This window comes from Andrographis paniculata, unplaced genomic scaffold, assembly GCF_009805555.1.
Source record: "Andrographis paniculata isolate CXL003 unplaced genomic scaffold, ASM980555v1 Contig80END, whole genome shotgun sequence".
NCBI classification, from domain to species: Eukaryota; Viridiplantae; Streptophyta; class Magnoliopsida; order Lamiales; family Acanthaceae; genus Andrographis; species Andrographis paniculata.
Genome location: NW_026137618.1, coordinates 134,255 through 143,575, shown reverse-complemented (window position 1 = coordinate 143,575; position 9,321 = coordinate 134,255). Strand labels below are relative to the sequence as shown.

At 35.9% G+C, this 9,321-nt stretch overlaps 1 pseudogene; it reads right to left on the bottom strand.

Annotated features, from left to right (window-relative positions):
- Positions 1–1,320: 1,320 nt before the first annotated feature.
- On the bottom strand, positions 1,321–4,171 carry LOC127240876 (SNF2 domain-containing protein CLASSY 3-like; annotated as a pseudogene).
- Between the last annotated feature and the right edge of the window lie 5,150 nt (positions 4,172–9,321).

Here is a 9,321-nt window from a genome sequence, read left to right as displayed (position 1 = left end):
AGAAACAGCGCACCTTCGGTTGCCAGCAAATTTCCCTGCTTTATCGCAACAATCACTGTCTTTTCACCCGCAGCACTTTCCTGGTACACAGATTTAACAATGTCAAACCAGCCATCCGTCGAAAAGCAAAATTTAAAACTCATAACAAACCTATATGAACTACAATCCACCATTTTTTGTTTCTACCGTGGAAAAAAATTTAAAAATTCAAAACTTCTTTCGGAAACAATATAACCCATCACATAAATAATGTATTGTGTGAGAGAGAGTGAGAGAGGAAGCATGTATGTAGGAAAACAGAAGTATTGTCTTTGTACTTACTAAGTATTGAGGAGACGAGTCTTTGTTTTGTTAATATACTTAACCTTTGTGCGCACAAACAAGACAGGACTGGGTGCTGTCTTGGCTGCTCTCGTCCACAGTCTTCATGAAATAACTATGCCTCTACATCCAAGAAAATATTCAGCGACAGCAGAGAAACCGGATAGCTTCAAGAAAACATTAGTGTTCACTTCTACTTACGGATAAAAAACAGAGAAACAGACAGACCGTCGGGTGTCTGCAGTTAGGTCTAGATGACAGGCGGTTGCGAGCAAGTTTCTTTGCTTTATCACAAGCATCACTGTCCTTTCACCCGCATCACTTTTCCGGTACACAGATTTAGCAATATCAGATCAACTATCCGTCGAAAAACAAAATTTTAAAATTCATAAGAAACCTGTACGAACTACAATCCATCATTTATTGTTTCTGCTGTAGAGAAAATAATATATAGTGAGAGAGAGAGAGTGAGAGAGGGAGCATGTATGAAGAAAACAAAAGTATTGTACTTGTACTTACTACATATCGAGGAGAGGAGTCTTTGTTATGTTAAAGTGGACACATTGGGATATCATCCTTAGGCTTGGTGTCCACAAACAAGATGGGACTGCTGCTGTCTTGGCTGCTCTCATTTCATGAAATAACTATACCTGTCCGACAGTCCATCCAAGAAAAAATTTTCAGAGACAGAGGAGGAAGAAACATTAGTGTTTGCTTCGACTGAAGGATAAGAAACAGAGAAAGAGACAGACCATCGGGTGCCTGCAGTCCGTTCCCATCAGGATTCCCTGCTTTATCGCAACAATTCAGCTGCAGCATTCATAAGAAAAACAAAATTTTAAAATTCATAAGAAAATAAACAAAAAAGCTTCTTTCACATTCTATTTCTTCCAGAAAATTAGCCAAACAATTCACAAACAAAAATGAATCAATCAACTCAATTTGTGTCTTCAATAACAATTTCACTCAAGCCGTACCTTAATACTTCCGGGAGCATTCTCAACCTCTGAGGCCTAAGGATTGGATCAAGTCTGTGGTTTTTGGCTGGTGGATGATCTTTTCAAACATGTCTTTTGTCATTCCTTGCTTGACCATCGCCTCAAGAATCTTGTCCTCAATCTCCGGCATCGGCTGCTTTGAGATAGCTTTCTCATTTGAAGAAGAGCAAAACACTAATTCAGATAGCCGTTCTTTCTCAGCTTGCCGGCAATATTTGTCCGCCTCAGTCGTGCCAGCAGTCATAAGATGGTAGGTATGGACAAACTTGTTTTGCCCAATTCTATAAGCTCGACAGATTGCCTGCTGCTGGACAGAAGGATTCCAGAGAACGTCCAGAAGAATGACCCTGGAAGCCCCAACCAGACTAATGCTCTCACAGCAGCAATTCGTCGACGCCAGCATGATCTTCGAATCATTTTCTGGATCGTTGAATGCGTTGATCACATTCTAGCGTTGCTTCTTCTCTAGCTTTCCTTCCAGCCTCTGAATTTCCTTCCCGGCATTCCACTGGAAGGTCGCGGTCAGATGCTCTTCGATCAAGTCCAAGGGCGGAAGGTACTGGCTGAAGATGAGTACTTTTTCCTTCAGCGTCATACTGAGGCGGACAAACTCGATGATGAATTTTGTTTTGACTCCTTCGTTGGGATTGAGCTTTGATGCCTCGGCTGCTTGCATATCAATTCCATCAGTTGGCACTTGCGACTTGCATCGTTGGATAAGGCACGGATGAACAGATACCAAAGAAAATCCAAAATCTGAACTCTTAATTTTTTTCCTTAGTCGTTCCCTTTCCAACCAGTCGATCAGATTCTTTTGCAATCCAGTCGATTTCAAGAGGACGAAACAGTCTCTTAATCCGGGAAGACTCTTTTGCAGGATAGAGCCTTTGTGCACATGCACAAACGGCGACATTGAGACTTTAAGCCTCTCCACTGCACCGTTGATGGATTCCGGAAGCAAAGCATGCCTAGATCTCCGGCGTTTCGTAACTGAATGCAGAATCTCAGTGAATGTCGGGTCCTGCATAGCTGCTTCTGCCACTGTAGGCCTTACGATCTTCAGTGAGTTGAACAGCTCTCTAAAGTTGTTCTGGAAAAGAATTCCAGAAAATATATAACACGCTTTTCGGTCTTGAGCTGAACCAGTGAAGTCTAAATTTTACTCCGGCGGTTGCGTGGAGTATGGACTTCATCAAGAATCACCAGTCCAGGCATCTCAAGAAGTATCGACCTCAGAATTTCGAAGTTCTTTTCAACATCCGACCTCTGCCCCTCTTCGGCTGCATCTGCTTCCACGTTTTTCTGCGCCGTCAGCTTCTCAAACAGACTGTAGCTAATCCCCAAAAGGCCTCCCCCTCTCTTCCATGAATATATCTTTACCATCCGGATTGCCTCCATGTCCCTGCATCTGATACTCGTTCCTTGAAGGAGATGATCAGCAGCCGCCATCTCGTCACCGACAATTGTCAGATTGTTCAGGTTGTGGAAATTAAACCCGGAATTCCACTTCCTGAACTCCCCTTCCCAGTTCTGAAGCAATCCAGCCGGGGTGATGATCATCGGCAAACAGTTTGGATACATCTTTAGATATGTCTCGAGGAATACGATCACGAGACGTGTCTTTCCTGTCCCTAGGGCATGTGAAATGATGCATCCGCCCACTCCAGCTAGATTTGAGTTCTTTAAATCGGCAATATCGGTACTGCCTGTCAAATTCCTCCAGAGAAACTCAAATCCTTCTTGCTGGTGTTCGTACATACTTTCCCGCACACCAGCCTTGATGCTCCACACTGAGCCGCTAGTGCAGCTTCTTATATCCGCTGCATCAGTTTCTGGGAGATTAACGGCACTAAGATCCAGACCCTTCCCTTTCTCCTGCTTCTTCTTTCCGGAAGCATTACGAGCTTTGATCGCCTGCAAAAGAAAGAAGAAGAAGTGGTATAAATAAGGGTAGCTGCACAAATTTTAAATCAACCTAAAATTGCACTAACCTACATTCAGATAACAAATTAGTATAGAATTAGGGATGGTGGATAATTAATTAAAAGGAACAATTTTGATGTTCCCCATAGTCGGATGGTTTTCTGATTTCAGTTATTTAAGCAAGAAATTGATATATACTTACCTATGGAGGAATTACATCCTTCGGTTGAATCGCCGCATGCTGACAGTAGATACAAAACCATCCTCGATCGTCTTCTAATATCAATTCATGCAGCCCTCGAGCACACCTGCGCTCCTGAGTCTCTTCCTCCTCCTCATCGTCTACTCCAAGAACCTGCAGGCCATGAATTGATCATTAGTTATCATTTCACTTCCTGAATAATTATAATAATAGTGCCGATTTAGTTCTCAATCAATGTCAAATCAGTTCTTGTGTATTGTTTGAATATTGAATTATTCTACACAAGTGCTGGAAATGATTTACTTACCTCACGGCTGGCAGTCGTTCCTATTTCCTCAACAGCACAACTAAAGTTGAACTCTTCAAACAAGTCTTCCATCTGCACCGCCCGCTCAGCTTGTCTCTGTCCCTCTTCTGTGAGTGACACGACATCGTCCTCAAACCGAAACTTCTTTGGAAGAGGAGGGTAGCCTTCAGCTGCATCTGCCGCCCCACTCCCTTCTCCAGTATGCATTGATCGAGAGGGTTGTCCGAGAATAGATTCCCTCAGGATTTTGTTGACGTCAAATCTTTTAGGCTTCAGCTTTTTCGCTTTAGCCCCCGTCGTAAACTTTGTCATCTCCTTAAGCCAATACGGCATATCTTCTCCATCCCCGCCACTTTTGCAAATCCGTGTAGCTTTCGGGCTCCGGGTATCCTTCAGTTTGAGCTGTTTGAAGCTCTTCATCGACCGGCAGGCCATAAAAATTCAATTTGAGTATCGAATAAAAGATTCGGAATGCATATTTAGTGAAGAAATTGTTCATAAAAGGCATACAATATCTAATTGTGCGAACTAATTGAATCATTGAGCTCATTTTATAAACTTTGTTAATCTATTAGCACCTTATCGTCAAAAGAAATGTGTCTTTCGTCTTGTCTTTGGACTCTGCCAGTGCTCAATGAACCAGCCCTTCCGTCGTCCATATTGGTCATTGACGGAGATGGCAATTCCCTTCTCTTATCCATTGATTGATGATTATTCTACATAAAAATATAGAGGGGTTAAACATAATTAAATGCTTAAAAAGAAAAAAAGACACCATGCATATTACTAGTAATAAATCTGCACTCCTTAGCTGCCCTAAAAAAATTAAATGGACATTTGGATCTTTAATTTCCTTTAGACTGCGTTCAATATGTTAGAGTGCCAGAATTTACCCATTACTTGTAGCTTCTGACAACATTATGATACACATGAAAACTTATTAAAAAAACTTATCGGCTCCGATCCCAAAAAAGTATACTACATACCAAAGGACAAACATCCAACTATAAACGTGTATGTTATATAATATGTAAGAAAGATGAAGTCCTTCCAAAGCAAAATAATATTTCATAAGTGAAAAGAATATGTAAATGTCTAGTATGTATATATATCACGTAGGACAAATTGAGTTCCTCCGGCAGAAGAATCTAATTATATATTTATATTACTATATGACATTTATAAAAAATATGTATAATAATAATAATAGTAATTCTTCAATAATAAAAGCAAGATATATCAGAATGTAAGGACACATATTACAACATTCACTTTGAACCTTAAAAAAAACAAATGCTTCATTTACACTATTTCAAGAAATTATAAATAAAAATAAATATAAAATACAAACAGGCCTAGTTGTTCATCTATCAAATAATCAAGTAGTTCGTCATGTTTAACAAAATACGTAACTATATAAAATTAAATGTAAATACCAACAACCTTTTCTCTTTCTATATAAGCAAGCTCCCTCCAAAAATACAGACGCAATGTTGGGAGATAATAGAGTATTAGTAAATTTAATACTTAGCAATGGCAAAAGCTTCAAAATCACTTATGTCTTTTGATGAAAAAATAAGATTTTTTTCCTTAATCTGTTTTCAGTATTTTATATTATCTTTTTTCTTTAATATATTCTTATACACCGAACATTTATGTGATAATTTAAGATAATGAAGCATATCCCAATTACTTACATATCCAAAACATGGTTGTGAAAAATTAATGAACATGTGTAATTGAACCTTTACACTTTACTAAGAATCTAAGTTAACAAATGTTTATACTACAAATAATAAAATACTATCAAACTATGTAATATTTGATCAAAGATTTGTTGAAACATTGAGTAGGTGTTGGAAAAAGAAAATAAAATATGAAAGTTAAGTGAGACATAACTCCAACCAACACAATAAAAATCTACTCAATGCATAAGATTAAGATCAAGGAGATACTTACGTAGCTAGAAGTTATTTTCTTTTAAAACAATATATTCCTAGAGTGAAAAATAAGCGCAAAGAGGTCAACATAACACAATGTGCAAAAGTAAAATTTTCACTTGATGACATCAATAAAAACAAATAAATAAACTTGACAACCAGCTACCAGACAATCCGTGATTGGATTTGATAGGAACTATAATAAAAATAAATTAGTGAATTTAAATAACTAAAAAGGCAAACCTAAGTCAAGATAACCCCGCCGTTGAACCAAGCGCGACTAAGAAAGACGTTACGATCGTATCCGGGGAATCAATCAATCAATAGTGTAAGTATCGTAATGGTAAAAATCAAATTTGATGACTGTTTTAGAAATAAATTTAGTTATATTGATCGAAGGTGAAACTTAACTTCCAAAACATCACATATTGAAAAATAATAATAAAAAAATAACATTGACGAAAATCAAAGAACTTTGAAAGGAAAGAGAATATAATATTAGATAAAGGAAGATGGGTTTTTCTTTTTTTTTTATATATATAAAAAAGTAAATAAATAAGCATTTCATTTCTTGAAACACAAGTTTTAATTCTGAAAATCTAAGAGATAAAGAAAGAAGATCACATATGTATACCTGCTTAGATCACCCAAATCAAACACAAATCAAACAAGAAGAGCACGATGCCGCCAAATATCTGCAAGAAATTGAGTTAGAAAACATCGATGAATAAATTAATCATTCATTCAGCTAAAGCAAAAAAAAAGGAGACGAAGCTCGAAAAAGTACATCCATGATCATGTTGAGAAATAAACTTGATCTAAAAAATAAAAGTTGGAGGACTATAGTAATTCATTTTCTAAAATAAATAAATAAATTACAAAAATGTAACCCCATGCAGGAAATTAGTCTATATCATGTCATTAGTTTGGATTTGTCTAAGACACATTCATGGCTAAACATTAGCTCTAGGAAAAAATCTTGCTTGCATTGGTTTAGGAGAAATTGTGTTAATTTACTTTTCTTAGCCTTTTCTTTTGTGTATAAATAGGCTTTGTAATTTCTTTTTTAATCATCAATCAAAAATCTTTCAGCACCGGCTGCAAACTTTCCTTTGACAAATTGTTGATTTGAAGGAGGGCTCCTGAAAGGTTTTCCGGTGAGAATAAGAGAGTGGAAGGGAGAGGGGCTAAGACGAATAAAGTGTTTCGAATTTTTTCCAAAACATGACCAAAAACGAAATTGGGTCATAATCAATGAATTTGGTGGGGGTTTGAGCTGGAGATCAAAGTTTTTGGAGGCGAAAAAAGTGTTTGGAGGGGAAGGTAAGGGTTAAGAAATGACTTGCTGGTTTTGCCCGCTTAGGAAGGATGCTCAGGTTCCTCTTCGATTTTACCTATGTTTGATGGTTCTTGTTGATGAAATTTGCGTTTCTGTTTGGTTTTTCGATCGAGTGTGTCCTGATGTGCAGACAGTAGGAAGCCAAAGTCGAATGCAAGTAAAAGAGGTAACTGATATTGCAGCGGAATCTTCTCTAGGTGTTTCTCGTTTTTGTTTTTGCTATTTTTGTTTGTACTAGTGTTTAGCATTTCAGTCTGCATGAATATATTAGTATTTGTGGCAGCCATGCTTTGCTATTTCTCGTTTTTAGTATTTGCTATTATATTCTTAATCTTGTAATATTTATGTGAAGAATTAATGATCATGTGAAAATTGAATATTTACACTAGAGTACCTCAAATGGTTATAGAAACATTGAGTAGGTGTTGAAAAAACAATGTAAAGGTTAAGTCCGTCATAACTTCACACTATATGATAATTACGTATATGCAGCATGTCAAAATTAAGTGCTCACTTGCTGAAGTCAATAAGGCTAGTAGACAAAGATCATATGCAACATATAATGATCAATTGCCTTTGTTGAGTCTATTTGATGAGAACTTCAATAACAATAAATGTGTGCATTTAAAAAACTCACTGCAATGGTACCAAGTGCGACAAGCAGAAGACAATCGAATCAGTGTAGGGGATCAATCAATAGCGTGAGGAATGTAAGAACAATCTCAATTGGTCGATAATTCAAAAAATCTGCCATTGTAATATTATATAGATTGTATAAGTAGTCAATGTCAACATCTTGTAAGAAAGATTGAAGTGACTATTGAATAATTTGGAATAAAATTTCTGAGAATGTAGTAGCATGACATATAAATAAAAGAGATACCAAACATTGATAAAAGGCTGCGATACAGACAATAACGGGGCCTATAAGAGTAAATAGATATTGAAATGAATGGCCAAATTTCATACCACAAGGGACCTGTTTTGAGAGAAAACCCTTGTTGTGTTCGTGAAAATTGCTGATCTTTACCTTTTCGTATGTTACGGTCAATAAAAATATTAGAAATCTTATTATGTTGTCGCTGAAACTAGTAAAGTGCATATAGGCTATAAATTTTGTATATATCTAAACAATAGTAATTTTACCGTTCATTTTAATATTCGTGGCAGTCATGCTTTGCCACTTTTTTCAGTATTTTCCAACTCTATTCTAAATCATGTAACATTCATGTGAAGAATTTGTGATCATGCGAAAATCGAATATTTACACTAGAGTTTGTCAATGGTAATAGAAACATTGAGTAGGTAATGAAAAAATAAATGTAAAGGTTAAGTAGGTCATAACTTCACACTGTATGATAATTACATAAATGCAACATGTCAAAATTAATTTCTCACTTGCTAAAATCAATAAGGCTAGCATACAAGAAGATCGTATGTAACATATAATGATCAATTGCCTTTGTTTTGTCTTTTTTTATTTTTTAAGAACTTCAATAAAAATAAATGTGTGCATTTAAATAACTCACCAAAATGGTACAAGGTGCCACTAACGGAAGATATTCGAATCAGTCTAGGTGATCAGTCAATAGCGAAAGGATTGTAAGAACGATCTCTGTTGGTAGGTAATTCAAAAAATCGGCCGTTGTAATATTATATGCATTGCAAAGCAGTCAAATGTCAACATCTTGTAAAAGAGATTGAAATGACTATTAGATAATATAATATCGAATAAAAGTTCTAAGAATGCAGTAGCATGACATATAAAAAATATATATATATATACAAACCTTTGATAAAAGGCTGGGATACAAACAATAAGGGGCCTATAAGTGTAAATAGATGTTATTGAAATGAAAGCCTAAATTTCATACCACAAGGGACTTGTTTTGAGAAAAAAAAAAAAAAAAAAAAACCCTTATTTTGTTAATGGAAATTACTGATCTTTGTTATCTTTACCTCTTACCCCTTTGTATGTTACAGTCAAATCAAAATGAAGGAACTTTAAAAGAAATAGAAAATATAATGAAGTATAAGAGGAAGAGTTTTCTTTCAAAAAAAGTAAAATAAAATAAAAAAAGAAATTTCACCAAGTGAAACCCTAGTTATAGTTTGTGGAAATCTAAAACTCAAAAAAATGGATACAAATCTGTAATGTTTGCTTAAATTAATCAAATCAAATAAGAAGAACAAGGGCAACCAAGAATTTGCAAGAAATTAAGCTACAAAGCAAAGATTTTTTAATCATTCTTTCCTATTCAAAGAAATAGAGATAGATGTAGCTCGATAAA